The sequence below is a fragment of the Schistosoma haematobium genome, chromosome 4 (genome assembly GCF_000699445.3).
Source record: "Schistosoma haematobium chromosome 4, whole genome shotgun sequence".
Lineage (NCBI taxonomy): Eukaryota > Metazoa > Platyhelminthes > Trematoda > Strigeidida > Schistosomatidae > Schistosoma > Schistosoma haematobium.
The window spans coordinates 16,360,103-16,375,732 of record NC_067199.1 but is presented as its reverse complement, the minus strand read 5'-3'; positions in this window follow the sequence as shown (position 1 = coordinate 16,375,732).

The window sequence follows — 15,630 nt, the reverse complement described above, 5'->3', positions numbered from 1 at the left end:
ACGATCTATCTTTCCGTATGAGAATATAGTTATGAATTAAAGGAAATGATTTATTAAGCATCATAATTAACTCGTACTATTATTCATAAGTGAATTTGATCATTATTTATTTCCAGTTTATTTTATAACTAAATAGTACATTTTACAATAATAATCCAAATATAAAAAAATTGTCTATCAGTGTCAATATACTATGCATTTCTGTTTATTAACATTACAAACATTAATGTAATGAAGTGAATCAAGTAACTTTCCTTATAGTGTACAGTATAATCAGTCAATCAGATTATTCAGTATGTCGAATATTCCGTAACACTGAAAAGACTGGAAAATTTTTATCATAAAAATGTTATCTTTTAGAACAATATCCACATTGTTTTTACACTAACACAAGAAAACACAAAACTCCTGATAATCTTGGTCTTTTGACATTTTAAAGTTAATATAATTATTCGATTAAACAGTTATTAACAAATATTTAAGTCTTCGATAAAAGTCACTTTTTATAACTAACCAAAATCATATGGGAAAAGCATCCTCATTTGTCATGATAACCACGAAACTATCAAGATAATAATCTGTATTTCCAGTCTCATTCAATTCATCATATTATACAGAAGCATCATGAACTCTATATCACTTATGTTATAAATTTTTTTTATCTATTCACTGGCATACATATGTTAGTTATCTAAGCTATAACTAGTTTTGTAAACGCACTTTTTACCAAACTAATTTTAAACAATGATAATAACAGTATGAGGGGTTATTTAGTTCAAACAGAAGCAATGATGTAAGTTCATTATTGATTAGTGAATAATTTCATGTTTGTCTGATCCCTTAATTCTAATCAAATTATGTCTTTTAAGCTGCAATATGGCCACTAGTATGAACCATTCAACATCACCTATCCTATGTCTTCATGTTAATTGGCTGAAAGTAGTTGTCAGGATACCCTTGATCAACTTTCGATATTAGTTAACACTTTTAATATCACAGTGTACAAATTTCAGCGGCCTCTACAAACCCCTATAAAATTACTCAAAGGCTATGGAGACTCTGTTTGAATTAACGACGAAAGCTCTACAATTAAGCCATCTACCTTAGAAAACATAACACTAACAAAACATTTACCTAAGCTGTAAACCTTTATCATCACGCTAAAAAAATATTCTCATTTTATCTACGGTTGGATGATTGGATATGCCTCACTGAATTAACATTTTCGAGTGAAGTGTTAATAAGTTATAAAAAATATTTTAAACACGATTGTAAACTGTTGTCTTTTTGTGATAATTAGAAGTATTTGAATTATAGTATAAAAGAAGAATCCCAGAAATAACGTAATCGGATCAAGAAGTACTAGATAACCAAAAACGAATGTACTGTATTTAGAATTCGAAATCAAGCATTCAACACGTACAAAGGAATCACTAGTTCATTCAAACACCACACTTTTAAGGAAAATAAAAAATAGCTTTTGTTTTATACCATAACCATCTTAAAAAGTAAATCTTAACACTATATCTACCCTTTAAACAAGTTCCACAGATCACATACATTTCTTCAACTTTATAACATTCAAGTTTCAAGTGTATATTACTGAAGTGTTCTGAAAACAAGTATCAACCATTGTTTTTTTCTCGGAATTCTATGCTATATGGCAACTAATGATCTGACATCGTTTAAAAAGAAATTTTGTTTTCAAATATTCATGCTCAAATTTCTTTTAAACTATTTTCTACATAACAGAAAAAGTTTTCATGCATAAATAAAACTTTCTAATTTCCAAGAGAATATAGAAAATTTTTAGTCAACTTTCTTTAAAAATTAATTATTACTGATTATTATTATTATTACCATTATTATTATTATTATTATTATTATTATTATTATTATTATTATTATTATTATTATACTTGGATTCTCATTCCCGTAACTTTTATATTTCACATTTCACTTCGCCTCATTGTATACGAGTATCTACATATTCTCAACAAAAAAACACTATATTTTTCGAAATTTTATGTTCAGCAAATAATAACTGAAAACTTTCAAACTTCTATTTCTATCCATATACAGGCGTACGGCGACATTATGGTTTTTTTTTAAAAAAAAGAAACTAATTTCCTTCTTTTTAATCAGTTGAGTTTCAATCAACAAAAGTTAGAAATGAAAAATATTCATCAAGATACCACCCATTTATGTATTCACAAATACATACTTTCTACCTATTCATTATATATATATATATATATATATATATATATATATAACCGAACATTTGAATCCCACGTGCATCGGGTAAGACAGTTCTTTCGTCAATCAGTTAGTAAATCAGTCAACTATGTTTCATCATTCGTTCAAATTTGGTCATAAAAAAGTGATTTTATGACTTTGTCTAATCTATGAAACAAGCACGAACAAAACAAAACACAGAATTGCACAGACATACACACGTAGGCAGTCACATAGAAAAAATAAACAAACTAACCGATTCACCTCTCCCTTTTTTTCCCTTATTGTTTCTCCTTTATCACCAACGTCTCTCTATTCTTTCAAATAATTTGTTTTGTTGATTAATTTGAATGCTGTGAAAATGAAAACTAAGCTTTCTAGCATATATATATATATATATATATATATATATATATATATATTTTGAGTGTAAATTTGAGTGTTTATTGGTACTATACATGCTTTGTGAAACAATCGGTTCGTAACAATACTGCAATTACTAGTACTACTACTACCACTGCTACTACTACTACTACTACTAATACTATAATAATAATAATAATAATAATAGTAACAACAATTATGCAAAACAAAAGAATCATGGCTTTAACAGTTCTAACAAACTGAATACATTGTAATTTGTCTAGTTATATATGGTACAAATGTTTAAACATAAGTATTTTCATTTAAATATGCGTGCATATGTGGGTATGTAAGCTCTGTTTATTAGTATATAATATAAAGGGTGTATAGTATCTGCATTTTCATGGGAATATTCATATTCTATTATAATCTTTTGAAATGAATATTGAATCGGATCTAACCAGTTTTAGAAAATATATTGAATATTCAAGATTACCTAATGTTATCATATTATAGGTTGATATTATGATTCTAAAGTTAATCGTTGATAAAAGAAGTAACCACTTCCCTTTTTTATACTAATAATGCTACTAGATGCCTAATGCATGCCTTATTGAGTTTTAATTCTAGAAATCTATATATTAGCAAAATACAGTTTGATATAAGAAAGAACACGAAAAAGTTTATTAAAGTTTTCATCTTAAACTTAAATACTTAATTAAAATTAACATCTAAATACAATCGAAAAAATATATTTAATTTACAATGATTAATAGTTTAAGTTGAATAAGTATAATCCACTCATCTGGTGCGTGATTAATTTACAAAGAAACTTATACAAATACATATTATTTATTTATATTTTTGAACACATAAATATTGGTACAAAGAGGCACCGAATACATATGCGCCACACAAGCCACTTGATTTGTATGTGGGTTGTGATACCGCCCAGGTGTCCAAACCGAAGCAGGTGGTTTCCTTAGGGGGTCATACCCGGAGCCTCCGACCTAAAGGTCAGATCCACAAGGAAGTGAAGCAACGTCAGGAGATGGAATCCCATGGTAGCCGGTGACCAATAATCGGTTCATATGCCATTTGTTCCGTCAGGATACTGGAGCCCATGTGCACCACTGGTTTGAAATCAGAGTTTTCCAACTCTCTCCGTTTCGACCAAACCGGTTAAAGCGCCGGATATTAGCTTTTCGTTCTCTCAATTTCGTAAAAGCACCCCGGCTGAGAGAAGGCAATGAGTAGGATATCCCTGGTAGTGTCTGTACACGCGTGGCCATGTGAGAACATTTCGAGAGGGAGAGCTGACTCTCCCAATCCTCGGCCGTACCAGGGCATTATACTGGAATAATTTAGATATTATTATAAAACTCCATTTATGAATATAATGAAAATACACGAGTTACAACCAACAAAAATCTACTGACTTACTGAATCACGTACACGTAATCCTAACCAAACACCTTTTTTGTTGAACAGATTTATAGTAGATGCTATTGATGATGGTATTAAGGTAACATTATTTAAATTTCCCTTTGACCTTAGATCAGAACTATCGAAACAGTGAAGTTAAAGAATAGATCATAGAGTTATATCATTTATGACTTTATCCTTTATTATCTCAAGTAAATAATTTTTTAATACAAATAAACTCGTAAACAAAAGAAAACTCAAGGGCAATTGAATGTAAGAAAAGGAAATATTTTTGATGCCATGGTAGTTTTAATAAACATTTTTCTAGAGACACATTATACATGTTGGTTTTTATTTGATTATATTTGCTAAGCAGTGTATCGGTCATAATCAGAATGGAATATTCTTGATCAAAGTGAACGCAAATTTATTGAACTGCAGAAGAAACAATTCACTGGAGATCTAATTTATATTTTATATTCTTGAAATAAACAAATTACTACAATCTCCACAAAAGCCCCCTTTCTGATAGTAATCATCATGTACTCACTAGTGGCTGGCTTTGAGATGTATTTCTTGGAGTTCTAGTGAGAGGCCGTGACCACTGAAGATCAACCGGGTTTGTTGTTAGGCAATAACTCACTGAAGACAATAGTGGATGGTGGTGCAATTCCATGGAATGATTGAAGTTAGACATTAACACCATTAGATGCCCGCCGGCTCAGTGGTCTAGAAGTTAAGCGTTCGCACGCAGAAGGCCGAAGGTCCTGTGTTCGAATCCCGCATGCGAGATCGTGGATGAGCACTACTTAGGAGTCCCGTACTAGGGCGAAACGGCTGTCCAATGCTTCCAGGTTTTCCATGACGGTCTAGCTTTAATCGACTCATGATTTCAACTATTAAATTACTACAATCTTCACAAAATTCCCTTTCTGAAAATAAAAAAGATAATGAGTTGACTTTTTAAGCACAAACAGAGCAAAAAATAATCAGGAAGACTGAAGTAAACTTATATTGACCAACATAACTTTAAACTAAGCTGAAGCAACCTCCCTATCTTACATAAATAGATATATTGACCAAATAAGTTATGACGTAGATACATTTTATCGCCGAAAGTGGCACATTTCTTACAAGTAAATTATATCAGAGGCGTTCACTAGATGATAGAAAACTTCACTGAACTAGATCTGGATTTTGACTGTAGTATTTAATGGTTTTATACTTTCTGATTTATTATTTAGGGAATATCCTGGGTACTACGGTATATTAACCTTGATCGACTGTAATCATTACAAATTTTGGAACTCATTCTGTGATGTAAAGACTATTTTACCCATATCTTTAAATAACAATTAGCTCTAAAGAAATATAATTAGTCAATAGATAGCTCTGAATCTAAGTTCCGTGTTCGTTATTACTTGTTTAAGGCATCAGATTGCATGTATTAACTAGTATTAGCTAGTCCAGGAGTTTAGTAAGACATTGATTATACAATAATAAATCTGAAAATATAAAGCCTATAATAACTAAAAATAGACCATTATAGAATTAACTCCTGCTCCAACCGTAAAATTTTTTGGGGAAACCCAAACAGTGTTACAGATTTAAAACGGAGTGTTTTGCTCTCTGATTTCATCTTACTGATTCGAAGGAAGAAAATCGAAATCATTTACGATGTCAGCATAAATTTATGTAACATTTGGCTACCAGATTACGTTTAAGTTAAAGCTAACAAGTTTTGTGTTGAAAAAAATTATTATTCACAACACTCTGAAAAAAAAACACAATCTAAACAACTAAGCTAAACATTACCAAATGAATCGTTTAATTCTATGGTAATAGTAATTTGAATGGAACTATGACAATTGTGGCTTTTTCTCTTTTAAAATAAAAATAATTCAATCATCAAAGAACTATGTATAAGAAAAGTAGCTATGCAATTTATAATGAACTAAATGGTACCACCTAAATACTAAAAATATACATTGATTTCAAGGATAAAACATTTAGTATCACTTTTTAAACGACTGTATAGATTAACTGATTATCTAACGATAATCAGGGTAACATTGTTTAATTTAGTATTAGTTTCGACTGAATTATGTCAATCACGTTTAAATGTAACTGCTGGAATTTGGTGTATTTTACATAACATTTTAGGTTTGTAGGCGAATTACAAATAGTCCCGAACGTTTAAGGTTTAATATTAGTTACCACAAATTACCAAGGTGTAATTTAGTTTTAGAGAACCAATGAATTATAAAGAATTTGAACCCGCACCACTTATTACCAATGAGTTATTCAGGTTGTAATAAGCTCACCGTAAGTATCTTATTCCTAAACTAAAGATTGATGATTATTGTGCGACAGAAAGTTGGCTCATTAATTAAAATAACTTGTGTTCAACTAACAACACAAGAATTACTATTACTTCCCAACATAATACTTGTATCTGTCATCATAACACTAAACATCCGACCGTTAATCAGCTGAAAGATAATTTAAATCCATCATTATATAATTTTTTTATCACTAACAATCTGGTTATTTATTATAACTAACCCTAACATAGACTATTTGTTATCCTAATCTCTCTCTTTTTTATATATCATGAATACTGTTGAAAACTCATGGTAAGATGTGTAATTCTCAAGAATTCACTAAAATAATCAATTATTTGTTTTATTAAATTCAGACTACTAGTCCTTACTTATATTTATCATCTAAAATAGTCCATATTTTGAATTATGATTCTCAAGCCCAATACTCTATTACATAAATCAATTCAATCATCAATATATATCATTAGTGAATACGTCATATTATTTTCTTCTGACATTAGAGTAATACATGAGAAAGTTTACTAATCTAATAATATTAACATAAGACAATAATAATTGAATAAGATATTCACCATGTCTATAGTCAATATTTCTTAATGATCAGTATCATTTTTCTTTTCACAGATCATTTAACTGATAATATCCGGGTTCTCTTATTTTAAAAATGATTAAGTAACTAAACTGATAGTAATAGAATAGAATAATAATTATATTAAATATATGTTAATATTTTAAAATAAGGTTGATATACTTTGATCGGATCTTCACTATAATATAATTTGATATAAGTAAATAAATATAATAATAGTTTGATCTTAAACATGTAGTGTGATAAATACTTCAGTTTATTTAGGTCAAATAATCAGGGTACCTTTTTACTTACTGTCATTTAAATGACAGTTATAAACTAATAATTCATTTTAATTGAACAAATTAATAAACTAAACTACTTATGATGATTTTATTGAAATGAAAAAAATTCTTAAATAAATTATTGATTTAATAGTAACCAATATTTCTTGAATTAGATTACCATCTGTAAGATAAATAAGTTAAGAGTAGAGTTTTAGGAATGAAATGAGATCTGTGAAAAGCTCTATTTTTAATACAATTAAATTAATTTTGCTTAGAATGCTTGTGAATTAAGGCAACATTGAAGCAATACACACAGTATACACATATACCAATAAGAAACTGATCAATGACAGTCCTAAACATCAATGGGAAGATTCAAGTAAACAATACCAAATGAATTTAAACTTCACCCGATTGCACAAGCAAGTGGCTATCAGGACTCAGTAACTAAGTGGATAACGTGATGGTGTTTGAAGCGAACGGTACTGGGTCCTAGTCCTGGAGTGAACATCCGGCTGACGAGTTTCAAATAGGACGAAACGCGCATCCTGTATTCCAACTGCTAACCACTATCCATGTTTGCTTAGAATGCTTGTGGATTAAGGCGATATCTGGGCAATACGCAAAGTGTGTACATATATCAATAAGAGACTGATCAATGGCAGCCCTTAACATCAATGGGAAGGTTTAAGTAAATAATATCCAATGAACTTAACTTTTAATTTACTAAAAGTAAATATTTAATTAGTCGTTATTTCGTTATATGATGAAAATCAAGGTTAGCGATATTTTTTAAACTATATGTTTGGATGCTATCAGTCAATAATGATTAATTTACTTGGTGCCTGACATAAGTATGCCTTATTTAAGTCACTATATCAGTACGGCGACATGAGAATAACAGGATGGATACTAAAAGGGATTAAGAGAATATAGTAGTAATGATAATAAGAACGACTAAACATTGAAAAATTGGTTCGAAAAGATAAAGTATTCATAAAGTAATATTGAAGTTTAAGACCCAGAGGAAGATAAGGAGTGTACGCATCCATGCCATTATAAACGATTCTGAGTTGTATTATGTAACAATCAACGTCATTACTCAAATCTCAACCGGGTAGTCTACATCTACTGATATAATGAGAAGGATCTGACACTATACCACCCGAAGTACTAAAGTCAGACAGAGAAACAACTGCAAGTATGTCTTACGTTCTATTCAGGAAGATTCAAGAGAAAAAACAAGCAACGGCAGACCAGGAAGAAGGATATCTCATCAAGATACCAAAGAAAGATTTGAGAAAATGTGAGAATTACAAAGCGCCACACTACAGTCAGTACCAGGAAAAGTTTTCAACGGAGTGTTGCTGAATCGGAAGAAAGATTCAGTGAATGCCCAACTTTGGGATCAACAGGAATGATTCCATAACGATCGATCGTGTACTAATCAAATAGCAACACTACGGGTCATTGTTGAACAACCACTATACATAAACTTCATTGACTATGAGAAAGCATTCGACAGTGTGGATAGAGGGACTTTATGTAAACTTCTTCGACACAATCGATCACTCGAGAAAATCGTCAACATCATCCTGAATTCATACAACGGACTACAGTGAAAATTGGTTCATTGGTGACAGCTGATAGATGCATTCTAGGTGAGGACCGGAGTCAGACAAGGTTTCTTACTCTCTCCCTTTCTCCTTCTTCTGGTGATTGACTGGATTATGGAGACCTTCACAACTGACGAGAATGTCTCATACACATCAACAAATGCAGGTCAATACAAACAGTGTAGCAGCAGCCTCTGAATCAGTAGGCCTCAACATACACAAAGGAAAAAGCAACATCCTCAAATACAACACAGAGAACACCAACTCAATCACACTCCATGGCGAAATCATGGAAAATGTGAAATCCTTCACCTTCCTGGGAAGCATCATCGATGAACAAGGAGGATCGTATGCAGACGTAAAGGCAAGGATTGGCAAAGCAAGAACCACATTTCCACAATTATGGACCATATGGAACTCAAAACAACTGTCTACAACCCAACATCAAATTCGGAATCTTCAATACGAACGTCAAGACAGTCAGTTCTACTGTACGGAGCTGAAACATGGAGAACTACCACAACCATCATCAAAAATGTACATGTATTTATGAATAATTGCCTATGCAAGATACTCAATATCCGTTGACAGGAATCCATCATCAATAGCTTATTGTGAGAGAGAAAAAACCAGCTTCCATCTCTTGAAGAAATTAGGAAAAGTAATCGGAGGTAGACAGGACATACATTACAGAAATCATCAAATTTCATCAGGATACCAAGCACTAACTTGATATCTTCACGGTAAACAGAAAAGTGACAGATCAAATAATACATACCACTGAGAATTAGCAACGGACATCAAAATAATGAATATCAATTGAGAGAGACTGGAATAGAAAGATTAGGACAGATTTGATCAAAGAATTTTTAGTTAGCAACCTATGTCCCTTCACAAAAATTAACAGGTATAAATAATAATTATTATTATTACTATAAGCTTTATTCAATATTATATTTTTGGTACTATATAGAATTCTCAGCACAAAATATTTCAACAAGTTTCCGTTTCCTTCTTCTTAGTCGATCCTGATGATAAATACTGAGTGATCGCCAGTTAGATGTTAGCAGTCCAGTAAATGAACATCTGAATAATGTATATTCTTTTCTCTGCATATTGCCAGCGACCACATTATCTCTTAGTGGGCTTCTTGTAACTTTGACAACGAAAGGTTGTACACTTTTCAGAAATGCACCAGGATAGGTTATGCGATTAGTAGACATAATGATATAATAAAACAAACAAAAATAGATAACTTGTTGAAATATCTAGATGGCAGGAACAGGTAGCCCAGATGCTCAAGCAGGCCGCCTCTGTTTTAAAAAAAAATCTTGTCAAATTTCTAGTGTAAATTATTATTATCATTCGAGCTAATCTATAATCATAATGAAAATACAAATGATTAACTGTTTTATTCTTCCAGTTAAAAAACAAACATATTTGTATTAAAGATTTAAGACTATTTTGTAACTACTCAATGTTACTTTTGTATAATTTATGTATGTACAAACTATCAGATATAAATGTTTAAATATATAAGTATTTAAGATTTGAAACAAACTGGATAGTCATTATTCTTGATTAGTCACTCAATCTATATATTTACAAAGGACACTATTTCCAAGACGAAAGTAGATTTGAAATGTTGTTTTATTCAATAAAATTTTAAGTATCAAAATGAATGGAAAAGAACTTTTTGAAATCTTTAAATATAAAGTTGAATATTAAACTAGAAAAGACGTATTTCTTTTTTTTGTTTGTTTGTTTCTTAAATGGAATTTATTATTTATTTAGTAATGAAAAAAATATTTTTTTGAATATTACTTCATTCTTCCCCCCCCCCACTTACAATCAAGGTTATGCTTTATGTTAACCATGTTGATAGATATAAGTAGTATGTAACATTAGTTAGAAGTAGAATGTTTGTGAGTGGAAGGTTGAGATAATTGAAATGAAGTGAAAAGAAAAAGAAATTGAAAGCGATCAAGATAGAAGCAGAAATGAAGAAACAATGAAGTTTGTAAGAGACAAATCAAAAATTTGTAGATGATCTATATAATGTATGATTTCCATATTTTACTGAACTATTGTGTAATTATGCATTAATTAATAAAATGGCCTTTCTCATCTGAGTTGACGTTCACTACAGAGTAACTTTTGTAAGTTTCTAAAGATTGAATAAATAAGTATCATTTTTAGTATTCTGGATTTTACATTAAGTTATCATTATTAGAACAGAGTAGTTAGAAATGAAAAAAAAGAAAGATCAATATCTATTTTACTGAAAAGAATAATTTTATATTGTACATTAAATTAAAGGAAATGACAAATGACAACCCTCTAATTTGAATTTTATTGGTATATCAGCTAATTTAAATGGCTCAGAATAGTGAAGTGTTGTTTATTGTTGAATTTTGTGTTGTTCATGATTGTCTCTAATTGCTCCTATAATGATAATTATCATATGCTCAATAGTGACTAGATTTGTGAGGGAATTCTCGGAGTTCTAGTGAGAAACCGTGACCAGTTTAGTTATTCCGTGTCGGGTAGAGATATGTATCTATCTCAGACAATGGAAGATGGTTGCGCAATTCAGTGTATTGGATGAGGTTAAACATTAACACCGTTAGGTGTCGACCGGCTCAGTGGTCAAGTAGGTTAAGAGTTCGCGTGTGAGACTGAAGGCTCTGGATTCGAGTCCGCCAAGCTGGGTTGTGGATGTTCACTACTTAGGAGTCCCACAATAGGACGAAACGGCCGTCTAGTTCTTTCAGGTTTTCAATGGTGGTCTAGCTTCATTTGACTCATGATCTCAACTATTAAAGTTTCTTCATTTAATTTTATTTCATAATAAAAATCATTTTTATCTTATAGAAGAATCTTCCCAATTGTCATCCAAGTCAACTGGACTATATTTATTTGCCCATATATTTCTTTCGACATTTTTTCTTGTATATCTGCCTATTTATTTTTCCAATGTATTGATATTTATCGTATGCTGTACACACTTCTATTGCGTAATAATATCAAGATAATTATTAGATATGGTTAAGTGCATACAGAATATGAAGATAAATAAACTCATACTGAACATGAATTATCTAGATTGTTGTTTATTTAAACTAATATGGAATAATACAGCACAGATGAATTAGACAATGTTAAAGTGATGAGAATGATGTTGATCAGGATGATTAGAATAATGATGGGAAATATTTAATCAGATTCTTATAGACATGACTTTTTTCATACGATATACAATTAGTAATGGCTAGAGTTCTTAAATAAACATAATATTTCATCTTCATATTCTAAAATTATAAACAATAAGTAAAATAATTCATTGGTATATTGTTTATTAAATTAACAAGGATAATATCATGACCTGTTACATCATCACTAATAACATCGTCATGATCAATATGGGAATCAATATTATTAATATTATACTTGTTATCGATAACTCAGATAACCCGTATATAATTAAATTCTACCAGAAATTACTCTACTTTGCTACATTTATAACAATAATGATAGTAGTATATGAACTTACTATTTATTATTTGACAATTTTAAGACAAGTGTTGTCTAAAAACTCATAATTCGATAATTGTACCCCAGTATATTTAACATGATTTTTACGTTATATCAATATGATTCTGTTGTTTTAAAGAAACATTAAATTGATCTCTTTTTTTCTATCCTCAATCATTATATCACAATTGATTGATCACTGCGTGGTGATCAATGTCATGCTTGTCTAGTCCTTATTAGGGCGGATCGAATGCTATCGATCATGTTGCAATGTGGCCACCAGTCTAGGTGACTCGACACTGCGGGCACTATATATTGAGATTTAGATGGTGGTTGAAGGTAGTCAACGGGAAACCCTGGACCCGGGTTTCGTGCTACTTGGCACTCGTCAGCAAGGTGTACCTGTAATCTTGAGGGAACTGGTGCTCCCTGGCGGATTCGATCTCGTGTCACCCAGCTTCACAGTCAGAGACGTTTTCGTTATATACACTGATGATAATATGCATAATACAGTAATATAAATGAAATAGTTTCAACAAATCATTTTGTCTTTTGATCTATTCAAAACATTTTTATTCAACTTCAATCAAGTATTGTGATACTTTCAAACCTTGATAAGTTAAACGCCTTTTTTACTAAGCTATTTGCTTTGAATAGTAGTATGAACATTCAAGTTGAACTTCAATATTTTCAGTTACTTTTTGGAACTATTCAGTTTCTATGACCAAAACAGAATTATTTAATAAACTGTCAACATTAAAAAGAAATTTTGTCTTAACTATTATGCAACTATACATGGTGTTTTTTCACAAATATTTTCCTCACAAAATTATGTTTATTGATGAATTATTAAGAAATATAAAGGACAAATGTTTGATGTCCTGGTTTGGAACATCTTAACGATATATACTCAAGACCATCTATCCCACTTAGTCAGAATAAAATCAGGACCATGAGATTTTGCAGTATTTTCAAGGTACATTTGAACCATTGAGTTGAAATCGGATAATTAGTGTACTTAAAGTTTATTATATTTAAAACCATGTCCAGATGTTAATTAGCTGAGTCGATTGAACTGAAATAGATGTTTTGACAAAATATGATTATCAACGCAAATACCCATCAAAGAAATACTGACCAACGAATTTCCACTCATTTGCCGAAAACTATTACTAATTCTTCTAGATTCAATCCAATATGAGGTTGCATCTGCAGACCTATCCAGTACTTCTTTGCTTTCAGTGCTCAGAGTGATATTAGTCTGAGATCAAAACTATTCTCATAATGAAAAATGCTTCAAACTCAACAGGTTTTTAACAGAGAATTATAATTTTAAAAATCCACTGTATTAGAGTTGAATAGTCCCATTGAGCTTTAGTGCTCAATAACAATTATATTAATTCATTTGAGCTCTAATGGTCTATGCAGCATGTTCCAATTCCTTCCTAAATGTATTACCAGATGGGACTGATACTATTTGTGAAGGTAGATCTTTCCACTTACTAACCGCTTGATGTGAAAAGTAGAATCCTAACCTGAGTTTATTCGATTGAGCTTATCAAACTATTTTGTTATAGGCTGAGATCTTGTTGGTCCTACAGACAGAAAAAGGTGAGACATATTGGCAATCAAATCGTTATTCAATATACAGAATACTAATATTAATTCACCGCTCATTTTATGGTAAGATATAGGAAACAGACCTAATGGTTACAATCACTTCTTATCTAAGGGTTTAAAAAGTCCTGTAACCAACTTAATACTTTCCTTTTAAATACTTCCAAATATTTATTCATCAAGATATTGGAATTCTCTGTGAAGCGGTATTAACCCATCAAGCTCTTTTAACAACCACTACATTGTAATGTTCAAGGACTTTTAAGTTGTAACATCCAGTTATTTCTAAGTTGTTTAGTTCCAAAACTTCTGATAGTACCATCCTATCTATGATTTACTAGCGGCTATCGTCATATCCGATTCATGATAAAGAATGAAAAACAATGAAATAACCTACCGACTTCATCATTATTTATATTATTGAAGAAAGGCATTCATGTCTACATTGACAATTCCATTTTCCTACTTTGATAATTAAATATAAACTATCATTTAATAATGACTTATTTTTCTTAAACAAAATTCGAACACAATAATCTCAGTTATTAATTTCATAATCAACTTTATTTTTCTTTTACAATGTATCTGACCAAAGTGGCTGTTTATTTATTAAAAGTGTCAAAAGATTCAATGTTCACAATTAAAAAGCTTTTTATTAGATTAACTAAACAATGATTAATGATGATGACGATGATGATGATAAACTAAAAATGTATGTAGAGAAAAATAAAGCAAAACAAAACGTAATAATAAATTTATTTACTTTCTGTCTCTTTGAACACGTGACTGTCATGTAACAAACTTTCTCAGTGTAGGGTCGTGGAAATCATTAAGTTATTGATTAAAATCTTGAACCGATTGATGTTGAACCACCACTGAAAACCTGGAAGGACTAGACGGCCGTTTCGTCCTATTGTAGGACTCCTATGTAGTGAACATCCACGATCCCGCTTATGGGGTTCGAATCCAGGGCCTTCAGTCTCACACGCGAACTCTTAACCTACTTGACCACTGAGCCGGTCGACACCTAACGGTGTTAATGTTTAACCTCATCCAATACACTGAATTGCGCAACCATCTTCCATTGTCTGAGATAGATACATATCTCTACCCGACACGGAATAACTAAACTGGTCACGGTTTCTCACTAGAACTCCGAGAATTCCCTCACAAATCTAGTCACTATTGAGTACATGGTAATTATCAGTATATGGTTGTGGAGATTATTAAGTTATTGATTGAGATCTTGAACAAAATTTCTATATTTTTTTAAAGGAGAATCAATAGCAAAGACCTTTTGTCATAATAATTCAACTTTCTTAAATAATACAACTTGGATATTTCCATTAATTTTTTTAACGTGAGTTTTGTCGGTTTTAAAGATCATAATATCTATGTTAATGATGGATTGAGTTTCGTTAAATGTTTTACTGCACTTATTTTAATAAAAAAAATTATAGGTTTATAATATTAAAATATTTATGTTACCAGGAGTATAATTTGATCATGTTAATTGAAGGATAAACGAAGTAATTAACTGAATAATCAGTTGGTCAAATAAGAAATAAAAGTTTTTTAAAAAAATTTGACAAGTTTTCCATTCATTATTTCATTGGTTGAACATGTAAAATTACAAA